We start from the raw sequence: 19521 nt of genomic DNA on the forward strand, positions 1-19521 counted from the left end.
GCATCCCCTTACTCTTCCCCTTTGGTGGTTCCTTGATATCATACCTAAATTGTGGATATACGAAATCTTTCAAGTTACTCAACCATATTTTCCTTTGGCCTCGGCTTAGTGTAGCATATTTCTCGGCTAGATCTTTTCCAATCTCAGTATCGGCAAACGTTCCTTCAAATTCTTGATCAAAAATTGTTTCACGGAATGTTAATTGTTGCCAAAATGGATCAACATCTTGAATCGGGATCACTTTGTCTTGGTATGTGGCTATAACATTCCGACATGGGAGTCACAAATTTGTCATGTTTGGACAAACACACTCTTCTTCATAATCCCCCATTTCATAATGTTGTACTTCATACATTATCTTATCAATTGCTTGGTGCGAAACTTGATATATAATTCCCCTTAGCCACTCATTGTCTAACCATTTGGTGTGTTGTTTGCTTCGGCTTTTTTCAAAAAACTCCGTAACTCTATCGTGATCACAGCGGAAATACGAATCCATGGCTTCGAATAACGTAACTAACCCACCATTACAACTATGAAGTTTCTTCTTCAACCGGTTTTGAGATGACTCCGCCGTACTTGTAGCTTGGTTGTCATAGTGCCTATATTGGTTAGTGAACGCCGCTACAAACTTCTCTTTGTGCGGATCCAACCAATTATCCAACAAATACTTCACAACACTTGGATAAATTCTCTTCCAATGAGCCACTAACATACGAGCTCTATCCTCTTATTCATCCACGGTGATAGAATAGGTCAAGGCTCTCCACTCCATTTTGAAACTATCCCATTTGAGTTCGGTCAACTTGTCATCCTTCTTAAATTTCTCTTTGGCTTCCTCTTGTTTATGTAACGGTAGTTTCTTTATTCTATCCATTTCGCTTTTTTTGGTTGGACGGACAAGGCGCATGCACTTAGTTTCAATACTTTTCCACAAGTGGACCGTGCAAAGAAGGTTATGAGCTTCCGGGAAAACCCTCCTTATTGCATTCAAAAAAGCTTGTTCCTTGTTGGTAATAATCACCGTTGGAGTATATCCCTCTACGTAGAATAACTTCACTTGTTCTGGTGCCCATACATAGCTCTCTTCGAGCTCATCTTTCAAGAAGCAAAAACCAACACTAAAAGGAGCATTGGTAGAAGTTTGCCCGACAATATTCAACAACGGCATCTCAAACTTATTGGTTTTGTATGTGCAATCCATTAGAAGCACTTGATGAGAGCACCGTGCCAACTTCACAAACTCAAAATCAGTCAACAAAAGATGTCTTATTCGTCCTTTCTCATCTTCATCGTGGAAAACCGAGTAATTATGCGCCTCCCCCAAATGCTTTAATTTTTGCATTTTGTTCCTTTGTTCCCATTTCTTAGCCTTCAATTTTTTTCTTACGTTGTAGATATTAGCCAAACTAGAAGCATTTCGTGGGTTTCTTCCTTTAAGTGAGCGAGGATATCAATGGGCTTCATACGAATTTGTGTCATTGACTCTACGATCTTCTCTTCTTCTTCATTAAGGCGTCCAGCATAAGAATGTGATAGCAAACTCTCCGGTATAGGGTGGTTATGACTACCGCACACAACTTTCTCCAAAAACCACCTTTTTGTCGCGTTCCTTTTTGTTAGAGCACTGCTCGGTCAAACTCGCATGCGTTGCTATCTCAAGCATGTTTGTCAATGTTAGTGATCAAAACTATAAGTTTTGATTTCTCGTCTCTTATAGCTAAGTCTCGGACTAGGATAGTAAGTGTAGTTGAGCTCAAGGAGTTCATGGCGATTCATCATACAAGTAGAAGATATACTCAAGGAACCGGTGGAACTTCTCGACAAAAAGGTATGTGGAGACTTGAACTTATCTGTCACTCAAAAATCTATCTATTCTATCTCCTACTCTTTGAGACAAAAGTCGTATGAAATATATATATACTAGATCATACACATTTGGTATTTCGAGCCGAGTATATCTCGCCTATCTATATCTCGAAATATGCGTTGGTAAGCTTTTCGCTTCGACCAAGTTTATCTTTACCTAGTGACGAAAATCATGAATGTTTCAATCACTTTGAAAATTGCTTTGACGAGAAATAGTGTACAAACTATATAACGTCCTCTAAGAATGTTTCAATGATTGGAATGAGAGTTTAGATTACATGACCAATGGATTCCTTGAACCGAAGTTTTCGAACTTTGTTGATCAAGAGAACCGGAAGTATGGCAAGTGCCAAGTCCGTGAACTCAGTCCGCGAACTACCGAAGTTCTCAAACCCGAGAATTTTTGCTGGAGTTGACAAACTACTTGCGTGAGCCAAGTCCGCGAACCCAATCCGCGAACCGGCGTAGTTCTCGAACCCGAGAATTTTTGCTGGAGTTTGTAAACTCTATCCGGTGTCTTAAGTCCGCGAACCTAGTCTGCCAACTTGAGAAGGTTATATATCTAAAGATGATTTCTGAACTTAATCTTAAAAGACTAAGGAATGCTTTTGCAAACCGTGGCTATTAAAGTTCCTGAACCGATTCAAGTGAATCAAATCATCTTTGCTTCAACTGTTTCTTGTGTAGTTACATAAGATTTCCTTGCAATTGATCAACTCTCTTAACTAGTTCATTTGAGTCAATTGAACTAGTTATGGTTAAGAAGAACATTGTTGGTATGAAACACTCATATGGTTAACCTCTTTGGGTAGACTATTGTTGAACCAACAATGTACACGTTTGGGTGCGGTTAACAAACCTAGAAGCGTACAGTCATTTGTGTATGACAAGCTAAGTTTTCGATCTAACGGTTGAGAAATATTAGCTTGAATCTAAATCAGGTTTTCATCTAACGGTGAATATTGATTGCTTTGCAACTAAGGAAAAATCCTGATTTGAAGACTATATAAATGAGACATTTAGCATTGAGAAAACTAATCCCCACACGTCCGTGTGATACTAGTTTCTCTGCTAGAGTCGTTTCTACTTTAACATTTGGTTTTCTTGTTCTAAAACCAGGTTAACGACATAAAGACTTCATTGGGATTGTGAAGCCAGACCGATAATACTTTTATTGTAGTTGTGTGATCTGATCTTGCATCTTCTATCGTACGAGTACAATCATATTGATTGGCTTGAGATCGTGAGAGTTCTACGATATGCAAGATATAAAAAGTAATCACAAACACCTTCGTCTCATCGTTTGTGATTCCACGACATCTTGTTTCTCTACCGTACGATTAAGATTGTTGTGAGGTGATTGATTAATCTAGGCTGTTCCTCGGGAATATAAGACCGGATTATCAATTGGTTCATGTTCACCTTGATTATATCAAAAGACGGAACAAAAACTTTTAGGGTTTTTCTGTGGGAGACAGATTGATCCTTTGATAGACTTGTCTGTGTGAGACAGATTTGTTTATTGTTAAAGCCTACGATTCTGGGTCGTAGCAACTCTTAGTTGTGGGTGAGATCAACTAAGGGAATCAAGTGCGCAGTATCCTGCTGGGATCATAGGCGTAGAGAGTACAATTGTACCTTGGATCAGTGGGAGACTGATTGGGGTTCAACTATAGTCCAGTCTGAAGTTAGCTTGGAGTAGGCTAGTGTCTGTAGCGGCTTAATATAGTGTGTATTCAATCTGGACTAGGTCCCGGGATTTTTCTGCATTTGCAGTTTCCTTGTTAACAAAATTCTGGTGTCTGTGTTATTTTTATTTCCGCATTATATTTGGTTATATAATTGAAATAATACAGGTTGTGCGTTTGAATCAATCAATTGGAAATCCGACCTTTGGTTGTTGATTGATATTGATTGATCCTTGGACATTGGTCTTTGGTACCGTCCAAGTTATTCCTTGTGTTTGATTATAGACTCGCTGATTTCTATTAGCTTGAGTGAATCAAAACAAGAGAGAGATATTAACTCCTTGAGATACTTTTATCTAGATTGAGTCTGACTGTCTAGTTAAATCTCTAGTAAGTGTTTCGGAGTTAGTCCATACAGATTGCTAATCGAAATATTGGGTGGTGTTGTTAGACCACCGCTTTTTCAATTGGTATCAGAGCAGGCAAACATGTTTAAGACCTTACAAGTATGTGTTTGTAGTGATCTGACTCTATGGACAGAGGTGGTATCTCTATTAACGTACCACCAGTCTTCGATGGCTCTAATTACTTATGGTGGAAAATTGCTATGCGAGCTTTTCTTCAAGCACGTGATTTTCAATCATGTGTTTACGTTGTTAATAGCTATGATGCTCCCGTTGTGGCAGTTGGAGATGTAAACATTCCCAAACCTATTGGTGAATACACCCCTGCTGAGATAAATGCTGCAAAGCAAAATTCCGACGGTTTGAATGCTATCATACATGCCATTACCCCAAATCTTCAGCACCATGTGTCCAATTGCACTCGGTCTAAAGATGCTTGGGATATCTTAGAAACCGTATTTGAAGGTAACTCCAGTGAAAAAGAAGCCAGGCTTCAAAACCTTAATTCCGAGTGGGAGAACCTTCGTATGGCAGATGAGGATACAATTGATGAGTTTAATCACAAAATGTCTGAAATTATTAATGCATCTTTTGCATTGGGTAAGACAATTCCTGAAAAGGATATTGTGATGAAAATTCTCAGATCGCTGCCATCTAGATACGAGTCTAAGAAGCATGCCATCGTTGAGGGAAATAACCCTAATACACTTTCCAGGATGACACTTATTGGAAAGTTAAGAATTCTTGATTAAGATATAGGGAGAATGTTCGCACTCAACGCTGTGAACAAAACTGAGATGTCTTCCTCTCACCTATCCTGGGCTGATGAATGTGATCATTAATAGTCAATGAGGTCAAGAATTTAATAAAAAAGAAGAATAGATTTGCATGTTCTCCATCTTCTCTGGCTGCTGAAGATAATTCAACAAAAGACAATACTTCTCAATATAACTCAGATGAAACTAACTGGTGTAATGGGTTTACTGCTCGTACTTTAGATTCTCTTTCAACTTCAAATTCTGATTCAGAACTTGAATTTGACACTGAGTTGGTTGATCTCATGAATAAAGAGATTCTTCAAGAGAACCTTCATCTCAAAACCTCCTTGAGGTATGTTGAATCATCACTCCAGACGAAAAATATTGAGATGGAGCATCTTAATACTAAGTTCGTCAAAACCATGTCTCTAAAGGAAAAAGAGATTAATTCTCTCAGAGATGACCTGAAAAGGCTATCTGGAAGCTCTGACAAAGTTGCAGCAATGTTGTTTGGTCAGAGATCCTTTGGAAACTATCATGGTTTAGGATTCAGTAGCAAAACAGCAAAAGTGATGGGTTCTGCAAATCAGGAAACAATGGTTGAGCGTTGTGATAAAAAGGAATTACATGAAGACGAAAAATCCACATTGATCTGCTCCTTTTGTGGACACTCAAGACATGTTAAAGATACCTGTTGGAGATTCAAGAAAAGCAACAAGAGAGTTACCAAACTTCAAAAGAACATGCAAAGAGTGAGTCTGGATAAAGACAAACAGAGTAAAATCTCTAGAAGAAGAAAGAAATCTGTTAGCTCAACCACCAGTGACAAGCCACGAAAAAACAAGGGAAGTGGGCATTTGGCCCGTCCGTTCACTAACTGAATGGTGACGTTTACCTTCTCATCCTTAACTTGGGAAAGATGAGAAGCGTCTAAAAGTGGCTCAAGTCAATGTTCGTATGTTTCCATTTGTGTAGTCCTTTCTATTTGGAAGACCATGTCAAGGATATTTAGTGTTTGTCTCTTATAAATCTCCTGGTACTTTTTTCCTTCTCCTTCATTCTTTCACGTTCTCATGGCTCCTGTAACTAGAGGTACGTCCAAAAGAGATGCAGTCAATGTATATCTGTGCAAAGGAATCACTTCCTCGAGGATGATAAAGAAGAAGTCAACAACCATTGGAGAAGGTTCTTCCTCTAACTGTCTCTTTTCTGTATGTCATAATAATTTTTTTAGAGACATGGTGAAAGCTTTCATCAACAAGCGGAATGATTTAAAATCTCGAATCATTTCCTTTTTGGAAGAGATAACTCACTATGAACAAAGGTTGGCTCTAACCAAGAATACTCTGTGTAATCTAAAAAGAGAACTTAGTGAGTTAACTGATATTTCTAAAGATCTAGAGGAATTGAACGATCCCATAATCAATGGGTTTTTCAATAATGAGAAGGAGTTTTCTGTAGACGCCCTGAGAAATATCTACAATTCCTAGTAAGTCTTCTTTTTGATTTAGTAGGAAGAATAATTAGTGCTTTGAATAGCGATGATTGTGACTACACATAGCTATTATTTTCATCTTCTTGTTTTTAGGTTTTTGGTTTAAAATTCTAAAACTGTTTGGAGGATGATGTTTTGCAGTATTTAATCTTTATGATTTGTTATATTGCAATTTGTTATGGGATATTTTGATGTTTACGTCCGTGAACTATGTTGTCCCATATTTTTGTCAAAAGTAAAGTCGTTCATGATTGGTATTCGTATTGGTTTAAGAATGAATAGACTTTTTACATATACAAAATTTAATCCTATATTGTCAATCCTTGATGGAAGATAGGATAAAATCTTTTGTATCCAAGGATTATTGCTATTGTATATGCTTGTGCAAAAGAATGAATCCTTGTGTATTCCACGGTATAGATCTTCGTTGATCCATCTTTTTGATTATTTTTGATTAGCTTGGTTGGTTGTTCCGTAAGGTACGTTATGTTGAGTATTTAGAACTAAATTAATCATCTTCTTGGTTCTTTATTTATTACTCCACAAGTTCTCTTGTGTTGAGTACATGAACGATTAAGCCAATCACTCTCTTGTATGGTTATCTTAGTCGTTGCTCTGTAAGTTTACTTATGTTGAGCACAATGAATTAAATTTATCACTTTTGTAGTTAATTTGATTATGTATTCCGACTGAATTATTCATGGGTTTACTTATGAATAATTTGATTGAGTTTTGGATATACAAATCATTCTCATGGTTTTGGTGTCCAATAAAATCCTTCGTTTATCTTGAAATTAAGGTCGCTCGTTGTTGTTCCCTTGGGAATGACACCAAATGGGGGAGAGTTCTTTTGAACTTGTGCTTAATGGTCATATCTTGAGGGGTGTGCGTCTATGGAATTTTAGAGGGGTTATCTTGTATCTTTAAAATCCTTGATGAATGTTGTTAGCTTCGGCTATATGATTGCATCTAAATAAGATGATGTGTGTTTCTTTCTCTCAGTCATGAAATGTCTCTTACAGAAATTTTATTATGATCCCGTTCTTGTACCTTTGCCAATTTTATTGACAAAAAGGGGGAGAATTAATATGTAGTTCACACTACAAATACATATGGTTTTCGGATCATTATGTAAGGGGGACTGGTTTTCATGTGAGATGGAGTATTGACTAAGGGGGAGTGATACATATCACCATAGTATTATTATTGAAGTTGTGATACAATTGGACTTTGACACTATGTAATCATACTATGACACTGTATAACAATGATCGAGACCGATGCTTTCTCATTGTTATAGCTACGGATCTTCAACAACGGTGATGCTAAACTTACAACCTTTGGGATCATTGGAGTACTTGGAAGTGACGAAGATTTCGAGGAATGTTGAAGCTTAGACATGTGGAATAGGAGCTACTAAAGTTTCATTATCTTTTTTGTATTCCATATGTATTGATAGTTTTGTCACTAAAATTCACAAAGGGGGAGATTGTTAGAGCACTGCTCGGTCAAACTCGCATGCGTTGCTATCTCAAGCATGTTTGTCAATGTTAGTGATCAAAACTATAAGTCTTGATTTCTTGTGTCTTATAGCTAAGTCTCATACTAGGATAGTAAGTGTAGTTGAGATCAAGGAATTCATGGCGATTCATCATACAAGTAGAATATCTACTCAAGGAACCGGTGGAACTTCTCGATAAAAAGGTATGTGGAGACTTGAACTTATCTGTCACTCAAAAGTCTATCTATTTTATCTCCTACTCTTTGAAACAAAAGTCGTATTCTATATATATAGACTAGATCATACACATTTGGTATTTTGAGCCAAGTATATCTCGCCTATCTATATCTCGAAATATGTGTTGGAAGCTTTTCGCTTCGACCAAGTTTATCTTTGCCTAGTGACGAAAGTCATGAATGTTTCAATCACTTTGAAAATTGCTTTGACGAGAAATAGTGTAACAACTATATAACGTCCTCTAAGAATGTTTCAATGATTGGAATGAGAGTTTAGATTACATAACCAATGGATTCCTTGAACCGAAGTTTTCGAACTTTGTTGATCAAGAGAACCGGAAGTATGGCAAGTGCCAAGTCCGCGAACTGCCGAAGTTTTCAAACCCGAGAATTTCTGCTGGAGTTGACAAATTACTTGCGTGAGCCAAGTCCGCGAACCCAGTCCGTGAACCGGCGTAGTTCTCGAACCCGAGAATTTCTGCTGGAGTTTGTAAACTCTATCCGGTGTCTTAAGTCCGCGAACCTAGTCTGCGAACTTGAGAAGGTTATATATCTAAAGATGATTTATGAACTTAGTCTTAAAATACTAAGGAATGCTTTTGAAAACTGTGGCTATTAAAGTTCATGAACCGATTAGAGTGAATCAAATCATATTTGTTTCAATTGTGTCTTGTGTAGTTACATAAGATTTCCTTGCAATTGAACGACTCTCTTAACTAGTTCATTTGAGTCAATTGAACTAGTTATGGTGAAGAAGAACATGGTTGGTATGAAACACTCATATGGTTAACCTCTTTGGGTAGACTATTGTTGAACCAACAACGTACACGTTTGGGTGCGGTTAACAAACCTAGAAGCGTACAATCATTTGTGTATGACAAGCTAAGTTTTCGATCTAACGGTTGAGAAATATTAGCTTGAATCTAAATCAGGTTTTCATCTAACGATGAATATTGATTGCTTTGCAACTAAGGCAAAACCCTGATTTGAAGACTATATAAAGGAGACATTTAGCATTGAGAAAACTAATCCCCACACGTCTGTGTGATACTAGTTTCTCTGCTAGAGTCGTTTCTACTTTAACCTTTGGTTTTCTTCTTCTAAAACCAGGTTAACGACTTAAAGACTTCATTGGGATTGTGAAGCCAGACCGATACTACTTTTATTTTAGTTGTGTGATCTGATCTTGCATCTTCTATCGTATGAGTACAAATCATATTGATTGGCTTGAGATCGTGAGAGTTCTCCGATAGGCAAGATATAAAAAGTAATCACAAACACCTTCGTCTCATCGTTTTTGATTCCACGACATCTTGTTTCGCTACCATACGATTAAGATTGTTGTGAGGTGATTGATTAATCTAGGTTGTTCTTCGGGAATATAAGACCGGATTATCAATTGGTTCCTGTTCACCTTGATTATTATCAAAAGACGGAACAAAAACTTTTAGGGTTTTTCTATGGGAGACAGATTGATCCTTTGATAGACTTGTCTGTGTGAGACAGATTTGTTTATTGTTAAAGCATGCGATTTTGTGTCGTAGAAACTCTTAGTTGTGGGTGAGATCAGCTAAGGGAATCAAGTGCGCAGTATCATGATGAGATCAGAGGCGTAGAGAGTACAACTGTACCTTGGATCAGTGGGAGACTGATTGGGGTTCAACTATAGTCCAATCTGAAGTTAGATTGGAGTAGGATAGTGTGTGTAGCGGCTTAATACGGTGTGTATTCAATCTGGAATAGGTCCCGGGGGTTTTCTGCATTTGCTGTTTCCTCGTTAACAAAATTCTGGTGTCTGTGTTATTTCTATTTCCGCATTATATTTGGTTATATAATTGAAATAATACAGGTTGTGCGTTTGAATCGATCAATTGTAAGTACGACCTTTGGTTTTTGATTAATATTGATTGATCATTGGACATTGGTCTTTGGTACCGTCCAAGTTATTCGTTGTGTTTGATTTCTATTAGCTTGAGTGAATCAAAACAAGAGAGAGATATTAACACCTTGAGATACTTTTATCTCGATTGAGTCTGACTGTCTAATTGATTCTCTGTACCTTGGATCAGAGGGAGACTGATTGGGGTTCAACTATAGTCCAGTCCGAAGTTAGCTTGGAGTAGGCTAGTGTCTGTAGCGGCTTAATACAGTGTGTATTCAATTTGAACTAGGTCCCGAGTTTTTCTGCATTTGCGGTTTCCTCGTTAACAAAATTCTGGTGTCTGTGTTATTTATATTTCCGCATTATATTTGGTTATATAATTGAAATAATACAGGTTGTGTGTTTGAATCAATCAATTGGAAATACGACCTTTGGTTGTTGATTGATATTGATTGATCCTTGGACATTAGTTTTTGGTATCGTCCAAGTTATTCCTTGTGTTTGATTATAGACTCGCTGATTTCTATTAGCTTGAGTGAATCAAAACAAGAGAGAGATATTAACTCCTTGAGATACTTTTATCGAGATTGAGTCTGATTGTCTAGTTGATTCTCTAGTAAGTGTTTCAGAATTAGTCCATACATATTGCTAATCGAAATATTGGGTGGTGTTGTTAGACCCCCGCTTTTTCACTTTTAAATTGAAGCTTGAAGGGGCATCGGGTCTTCTTAGTGAAAGTAGTATTCTTCCTCTTTGATATGTGCATGGTACCCTTTTTTGCGTAAATTCTATGTTGTCCACTACACTCGCTAACCATTTGAAAGGCACTTTCACTAGTGGTACCATTACAAACTATGATACACATAATCAATTTGCCTCGTTCTCTAGCCCACTCCTTTGCATCATCTTTCTCCTCCCATGTCTCCTTGGTTAAATAGTGAAAGCTAGAATCTTCGGTAAGAAGTTCATTTGCTAAAGGTTGTTCATCCATTAGGGGAGGTACTTCCACGATCTGGACAATAATATACCCACATTAGTCTAAAAAAGGCAACAAAACGAAAATATATATAAAGTTACGGTTTGCTACGACAGAGGAAAAACAAACTGTAACAAGGTTACGGTTGGTAACTACAATCATTGACGAACCGTAATGCACCTACGGTTGGTAATGGTCCTCCAGTAACAAACGTAAATAGGGTGAAATAAAAATGAAAACATACAGAGTAATTTAAGGTTGGTAAAAAACATACATAACAAACCGTAACTTCTGTTACGGTTGGTCTCGATTCACATATTACCAACCGTAAAAAGTGCAGTAAATACTGCCATGCACATGATGAGTTACGGTTGGTAACTACTGAAGGACATATCCAACCCTAATTCACTTACGGTTCGTATCGAAATTTTTATACCAACCGTAACTGGTATTACGATTGGGGTTTTCCCCAAATTGAACCAGTTACAGTTGGTATTTGATACTTTCCGAACCGTAACTGTTAGTTACGGTTGGTAACTAGCTAAAAGCCAACCGTATGTGCTTCTGAAAAATTTTAAAGTTTCGATTTTTTTACGTACTTTAGATAATTTTGAGCAACAAAAAGCTAATGGGAACTAATTTAGAAGTATACCTGGTCATTTTCAGGCTCTGATTCTTCACTTTGTTGGCTAATTTCTTCAATTGGTTGAGATTGACCTTCACTTTGGGTTAAAACGTCTCTACCATCTAAAAAATACTCCATATCAGGATCTCCATCAAGAGGTATGTAGTATTTGTTTTCTCTATCGTATAGAGATTCATCCATCTCAAATTTTCCACTGAAATCACTCAATTTGGTTGAGTGAATCAAAATCTAGGGTTTCACAAATATCACAAAAGTTTTTTTTCTTCTCCTCTAAACTTTTTTTTTTTAACTCTAAAAATCTGATTTTAGAGTTTTTATGAGTGAAAATTAATTATCAACACTTAACTAGATTATCAACACTAATCTTGATTATCAACAATAAGGGTTAATTAGTCATTTCCAAATTTTTTTGATAAGGGGCACTTGAATTACCATGTGTTGACCCTTTTTTGTCTTATTAGCTTGCCGCCCCTCTAATAGAACTTGTCGCCCCTATAACAAGATTGTTGTTTTATGGAAAGTAAAATGTTATGTATGCGGTCCTTTACTTTGTAACGAGTGAATCTTTTTCTTTTTTTTCTGTTAGAGGGAGAGCAAAAATGGATCTGAGGAGAGAAAAAACTGTAACTGACTCACCGACTAGGACCTGGTCAATGGAACTTTGATAAATGTACCAAACTACCCTATTAAAGTAACCATACAAATGTCACACACGCATCCCCACCACCCAAACCTGGATTCGAGCGAATCTGTTTTTAAGAAAACATGTTCCACCATTAATTAGTAATTCAATATATATATCGATATGAGTTCTTTTAGTCGCAATGTATTATTGATATTTTTGGACTTGAATAGGTATAGATATAAGAGATAATAAGATTCGTTTGATTTGTATCCTGCCATTGAATAGGGGGTTCGTCGTGGGAGAGTTTGAGAGATTTTAATGGAGTTAGCAAATCCCCTGTTAGTCGTGAGAGAGTTTGTCAAAATCTTTTAAAATCTCTGTTAGTGGTGAGAGATTTATAGGGAGTTTCTAAAACTACCTCAAAATCCCTTAAACTCCCTGTTAGTGGTGAGAGATTTGATTAGAATCTTTTAAACTCCCTGTTAGTCGTAAAATACTAGAGTCATAGGGAGTTTATAATTTGGGGGAGTTTGAGGGAGTTTCATGATGTTTTTGTGCTTGGAAAAAATCTCTCAAAAAACAAGAGATTTCTAGGGAATTTGGATTAAACCCCCCAAATTGCCTAGACTCTCTCACACTCCCTCTAAATCCCTAGAGATTTAAATACATTAAAATCTCTCAAACTCTCCCACGACTAACCCCTGGAAGAGTTCATTATGTTATACGGTGATATGGAGAAACAAATTAATCAATCTCGATCAAAGTATTTTTTTCTTTCTTTTTTGTTCTCTCTTTAATCTAAACTAATGAATCGGTTTATGACATCTAATCATTCAACCAGTTTTTCCTCTTAGGTCATCTGAATGAAAATGTAAACATCAGATTCCCAATGGATTTATGGGTATCGGGGTTAATCTCGTTGCGCATTCTGGTTTAGGAATTTGATGATGGTGAGTTGGTCTTTATGGTGGTGGTGGTGATGTTAACGGAGGACGCGTTGGTGGAATATTTTTGGGCCTTATATTAGGCGTGACTTTTGTATGATCAATGTGTGTACTACTATTTAGCAAGGGTAGATTTGTCCGAGTTAGAGTGATGTATTGACTAGGTTATGATTAGCGAGTCAAATACGATATTTGCTCTCCTCGGATCCATTTTTGCTCTCCCTATAACAAAAGTCTTTTTTCTCACAAAATTGGTCAAAAAGACCAAAACCAACAATTCCTGGGTGAAAAAGACTTGTGCATTTTGATACTGTTTATATGGATAGAAATCTGAAAAATACTGTTCAATTATCCATTTTGGATATTTCACCCATAAAAAAATAAAAAAAACAATGTCTTTTACCTAAAATATCCCTTAACCCTTTAAACCAAGTTGTTTATCAGCAAACAGAATTTGAAACATCGAACTAATCTTTTATCGACAGAAACAAGACACCGGTGATTTTCTTTTCTTTTTTCAGATCTGGGAGCTCAATCATGGTGATGAATGATTGTGGAATCGAAGTTTAAAATATTTTACTATAAAAAATCATCTCATATCTTCAAATCAATAAGTTTTAAGTTTCAATTTAAGTTTATATTTCACCAAGTATTGTAGATGATTATGATTCATTGATCCAATTTTGATTTTGTTTTTGGTCTAATTGTAAGAGGAAAAAAGAAACTTGTAACGCGTTTTTGTCTTTGATTCATCCGGATTTGAAATTTCATTAGCTAATGGATGATGGGATCTTTGTTAATTTTGGGGTTTAGTTGGTGATGCTGATTTTGGTTCGAGTTTGGATTGAAATTTGATCGAAATAGAAGTCGACAGTCACGAGAATATTGGGTTCTCGATGTGAGCCTGAAATTGGGTTTTGCTGGAATAAGCACCGGGTTAAAGAAGAATTATGGATGTACATGAAAGATGATGTTGTTGAGGCTGAAAATGATTGTGAATTGAAGATGGTGGCGAATACTCCATGGATTGATGCCTGATGTTGATTCGTTTCATAGACATGAGACGTTAAAAGTTCAATTTCTATGTTGTTGCATCAAAAAACTTGGACCGACAGTAGGCGATCTAACTGGTTATGTGGTCATTTCAGGAAGGAACATTAGTGAGATGGTCAAAGTAGAAATTGTAGTTGGTGGTTACGCTAATATGTTAAGGGAGAAGTGGCTTAATGGTGAGGACGGGACTGGGGTTTGCTGTATTAACTGAGTTCAATCTAAATTGGTTGAAACAGTTGATGTTTGTGGCTGATGGAGCAAATAGGTTGAGGTGCAGGTGACAATTGACTTGAACTGAAAATAGGTTTTGAATGTTTTTATATGAGAAAGTTGTACTGAAGCTGTAAATGTCGGCATATGGATCAGTTTCCTTGTGATCACGATATTCTCTGTATGGCTTCAACGAACCTCAATGTTTATGAGTATACTAATCCGTATTTCAGTGTTGCAATTAGTATTTGTTTTGACACATTCAAATAAGTGTATCTTAATGAATTTTGTTGGTTGTTTAATTGTAGATTCGTTTCAATTTTTATGGTAAAATCTTGAATGAGTTCAGGTATCACAAAGAATAGACTTGGAGTTCATCCTGCATATTCTGAAAAAGAACAAATTTTTTGGCCAGAGTGAAACTGGTTTTATCCTACATGTCCTGGGAAAAAAAAAACATATCCATCCTGCACAAACTCACAAAATGTTTTTTGCCAGGATGAAACCAGTTTCATCATGTATATTCTGGCAAAAAAATACCTGCATATTCTGAGGCAAGAACTTGAAATATAGATTAGTTTTACGTAAAAAAAATCATATTTAATTGACTTGCAATTAAGATACAGAGGAATCCTTATTCATAAATCGATTCAAAGAATGTTTGACAAACACAAAACTTAAGTTTAAACTATATCAATAGGCTTTCGTAGCGACCTATTTTCTAAAAAAGTTAACGACATCAACGGTTTTAGTTATTGTTCAACTTCCAGCAACTGCAACTTCATTTAGTTTCCCTTTTCTCCTACTTTTTTTCATCCATTTCGCTAACCATGTTCACATCATGCATATTCCTTGTGCTTGATTTACCACACATGTTTACATCATGCATATTCTTGGTTCTTACATCAACAACCACGTCCACCTCATGCCTGTTATTGGTTCTTACACTCTTCTTGATATTGCTTCCTGCAACAATTTAAATCGAAACAAGTTACATCATATTTTAAAGATAGATGAAAATCAGTTACATCCTATTTTAAAGATAGATGAAAATTAGTTTCTGCAGGTATTATCTTTCTCAATCGGTCTCATTGGTGTTGTATAGATTATCCGATGAAATTTCTGTGGCTTGTTAGCAGTAAGCCCATCAACTACAACACATATGCTAACATAATCCTATAATGATTTGTGTACTACTACAAAAGCAGTTCAAATCTAACAAAAGAAGTTATTCATTCGGCATATGCGAGTGATTTGATGCTCCATCTTTATTCTCTCATGCATGGCCTAAATAGGTATCTCTAAAGCATCTACAGACCCAAATTAGTACATATATTCAATACAAACAAGGTTTACAGAATGAAACACATACAAGCATTTAACATAAACTTTCATTCTTGATTACAACAATCAAAATCGTAGTTCATTCATAATGACTATTGATCGTAAATTCAACCCGAATGAAACTGGTTCCATCCTAGTATAAAACATGGATGAACCACGTACACCATAGATTAACCCTCATATTCATCTTAGTTTAAAACTAGATGAAACTAGTTTCAACCTAGTATAAATGTTGATTAAACAATATACGTGACATACTAATTTAAACATGGATGAAAACAAACAACAACCAAATTCAAAACAGGGTGAAACCAGTTCATACTAGTTAAAATTGTTGAGAACAAATTCAACTATATTCATAGTAGTTAAACATGTACACTACATATTTCACCTGGATGAAACCGTGTTTCATCATAGTTTATACCTACTGAAACTAAACACATTGCAGATAAAATCTGGATGAAACCGGTTTTCATCATAGTTTACACCTGCTGAAAAATATAAACTGCAGATTAATCCTATATGAAACTGGTTACATCCTAGTTTAAACCTGCTGAAATTGCAGACAAACTTGGATGAAACCAGTTTCATCCAATTTTATACTTGGATAGAACCAAGCAAGAAATGAGACAACAACATTCCATGGATATCTTACCGCATATAAACTCACTCTAACTACACCTGGATAAATCCAATTTCTTCCTTGTTTGATTGGGTTAGAGAGAAAACCAATTTCATAGCATAAATATGACAATTCTATAAATCTGGGATGGATGATTTCAGTTTCAACCTTGTTTAAAAGGGTTGAGAGAATCAATTTCACATCATACATATAAATATTTTTGTAAACCAAGATGGATGATTCAGGTATCATCCTAGTTTAATTGGGTTAGAGAGAACGAATTTCGGATGCAAATGAACCAATTTCATGATTATAAAATAAATTTAGTAATTTTATCCTTGTTTAAAATGGGTGAAACCAAATTCAACCCAATTTAGTATAGGATGAAACCAGTTTCGCCATGTTTGTTCAACTCAATCTGGCACAGGATAAAACCAAATTCATCTAATTAAGATGAACAAATTTGAAATCAATTGCAGTCAAAATACAATTAAGGTTAAGAAATTACCAATTTGAGCATAGTCTTCATTTCTTATCTTCCGAAATCTAATTAACATAAACCCTAATTTGAGAAATTTAATTAAATTACGCACACAAAAAACCCATTTTGATGGCGGTGTTGTTGGTACCTATGATGGTGTTGTTGGATAAAGTTGATGATGTCGATGGTGGTGTTGTTGGTGATTGTGGAGGAGATAGATATGGTAGAGGAATATGATGTTACTGGTTTGATATTGGAGACGGTGTAGAAAGAAGACGATGGCACTTGTTGTTTGGTAATGAAGAAGATGAGGTGCAGACACTGATGGAGAACGGGAGCTGGTAATAGTTTTTTTAGATCTGGTTTCCGTGGAGGCGACGAAGAAGACGAGAAGAAATAAGTTTAAGTAGTGTTATAGGAAGGGTAATTTATTTTGTTCCCATTAAAAATATGCTCTGTCCATTTGACCCAGGAAAAGTACCTTTTTGGCTAAATAACCCATTTTCTGTTTTTTTTTTTTTTTTTTTTTTAATCTCATAAAATTTGATTCATGATAAAATAGAGGTTACATTGCCTTCAAAATTGAAAATCGAAATCTAATCTAAAGACTTAAAGGTCTAGACAAATAAAGCTCCCACGTTGAACGGTGAGGAAACCCTCGCTTTCTATTGGTCGAAATAGGTCTTTTTTGAGTTTTGTGAAACGAGCGTTCTGCCAACTCTGAAGTCAATTGTGCTGAAAAGGCCTCGGTGTTAGAAAAGGACAAACCATCACCTATATTCCAATCGGTGAACCCTACCTGCCGAATAGGGGTATTAGAGCTTCAGTGTAATAACATGATTCGGCAGGTAGGGTTCTCCGATTGGAATATAGGTAATGGTTTCTCTTTACATTTAAGCACGTTTGAGCGGGAGTAATATAGGGATGGGTGACCTCCCAGGAAGATGATGTTCGAAGACCGCAGCGGTGCCCGTTGAAAATTCTACACTTCCGGATAACCGCGGTGGATATGTGGAAGAATGTCAGTGGAACGTTTAGTCAATACAAATGGTATTATTGTAAGGAGCCTCAAGCTCGTCAACGCTATTAGACCAATCAAGACACGATTTAGCCGCTAATGAATCAATTAGATTAACACGAACATTAATTAATAGAAACTAGTGTAACAACGATTTAGATACGAAACTAGAATCGTTAGATACATCTCGAAAAGTCACGCGGAATGGACTACTCGAACGTGTCAATCTGATATCGGATGAAGAAGATATCAACAGTTTTGTGACAAAGGAAAAATAGTCTTTTTGCAGACACGTTGTGGCTTCCCTTATCAAAGAAAGGGGTGTCCTAGTATTTCTCTTTGGTCTTATCTTCACCGATCGAGAAGATAAATCTTCTTTTCCTTTCTTTCATTTTCTTATTCTTCTTTCTTCTTTTTCTTCTTCTTCTCCTTCTTTTGCTCTGTTCATCGTCTCTGGCGATTTTGTGATAGCATTCTGAGGTCAAAATCAAAAAGAGACATAGGGGAATCAATAAGAATTGTTTGTTAGTGGTGTTGTTGATGTTATTGAGTTCGGAAAAAAAGAAAAAGATGATGTTGTTGTCATCGGAATTAAGGGTTATAATGTTGATTGATGTTCTAAAGATTTAGAAGATGAAATGTGGAACCGTTGTTAGATGAGAAATCATGGGTATCTGTTTAATTGAAGTTTTGAAGCTATTCCGGTGAAGAATCAAAAGAAAAGGTAATTTAGGGTTTCTTTAATTGAATCTTCTTTCGTAGAATTGAGTTGAATTGTTAAGTCTTAGTTGGGTTTTTGTTTAAGTTGAAGTGGAATCGTTTGTGTGAGATTAATTTAAGGTTCTTGACCTAGGGTTTGAGAAATCCCTAATCCCCTGTTGTTCCCAAATTTAGTTAATTAGGGTTTCTGTTAATAATTGGAATTTAGGATCTCTGAGTTTGGAATTTGTGTGCCGGAATCAACAAAAGGAAGATGAAGTTCAGTGTTGTTGTATGGAAGAGATGTAACTGTGATGGCGGTATTGATTCTGTTTTAGGAAATTTCATTGAGAAATTGATAAGAGAATTTAAGATTCTTATATGAGTTTCAGTTGATTATGGTGGTTGGATAATTGTGTTGGTGGCTGAAGTATTTTGGGTTAAGTAGTTTGTGTAGGATTGCAGTTGAGTGCATTCAGATTATAATTGTGGGTTGCAGCTGCAGTTCAATGTTGTAAGTGGAAGTGCAAGTCATGTAAGGTAGATTGGATGATAATGAATGTGAAGTTAAATCCCTGGTAAATGTGTTGCAGACTAGTGATAGTAGTAGCTAGGGATGGTGGAGTTATGTGTGGTATTATATGATGCAAGGAAGAGGCCTGAGATATATACAGTTGAGCTGAAAGAGAACAAGAATGGAGATGGAGCTACAGAGTTGAGTTGTGTAGTTACAGATGGTAGTAATTGGAGTGTTTCAAGACTTAGGTGATGATGTTGATGTTGGCCTAAGTATAGTACTGTTGTGTATGGATTGAATTAAGGAGGACTGTTGCTGATGAAGTTCAAGTCGCAGGTGGGTAACATGAAGAAGCTTTTGGTGATCGATATGTATAATGGTAATTACTGGTGGTGAAGGGACTGGATATGGAAATATATTGATGATGTTGTTGTTGCTGATATGAAGATATGAAGAATGACTGGATTTTGAGTTGGTGATACAAGTGAAGTTGTTGGTGCTGAACTGGTGTATGTAGAAGTGTTGAATTGAATTCAGTTGAGAATGAAGTTTT

The sequence above is a fragment of the Papaver somniferum genome, chromosome 10 (genome assembly GCF_003573695.1).
Source record: "Papaver somniferum cultivar HN1 chromosome 10, ASM357369v1, whole genome shotgun sequence".
NCBI lineage: Eukaryota > Viridiplantae > Streptophyta > Magnoliopsida > Ranunculales > Papaveraceae > Papaver > Papaver somniferum.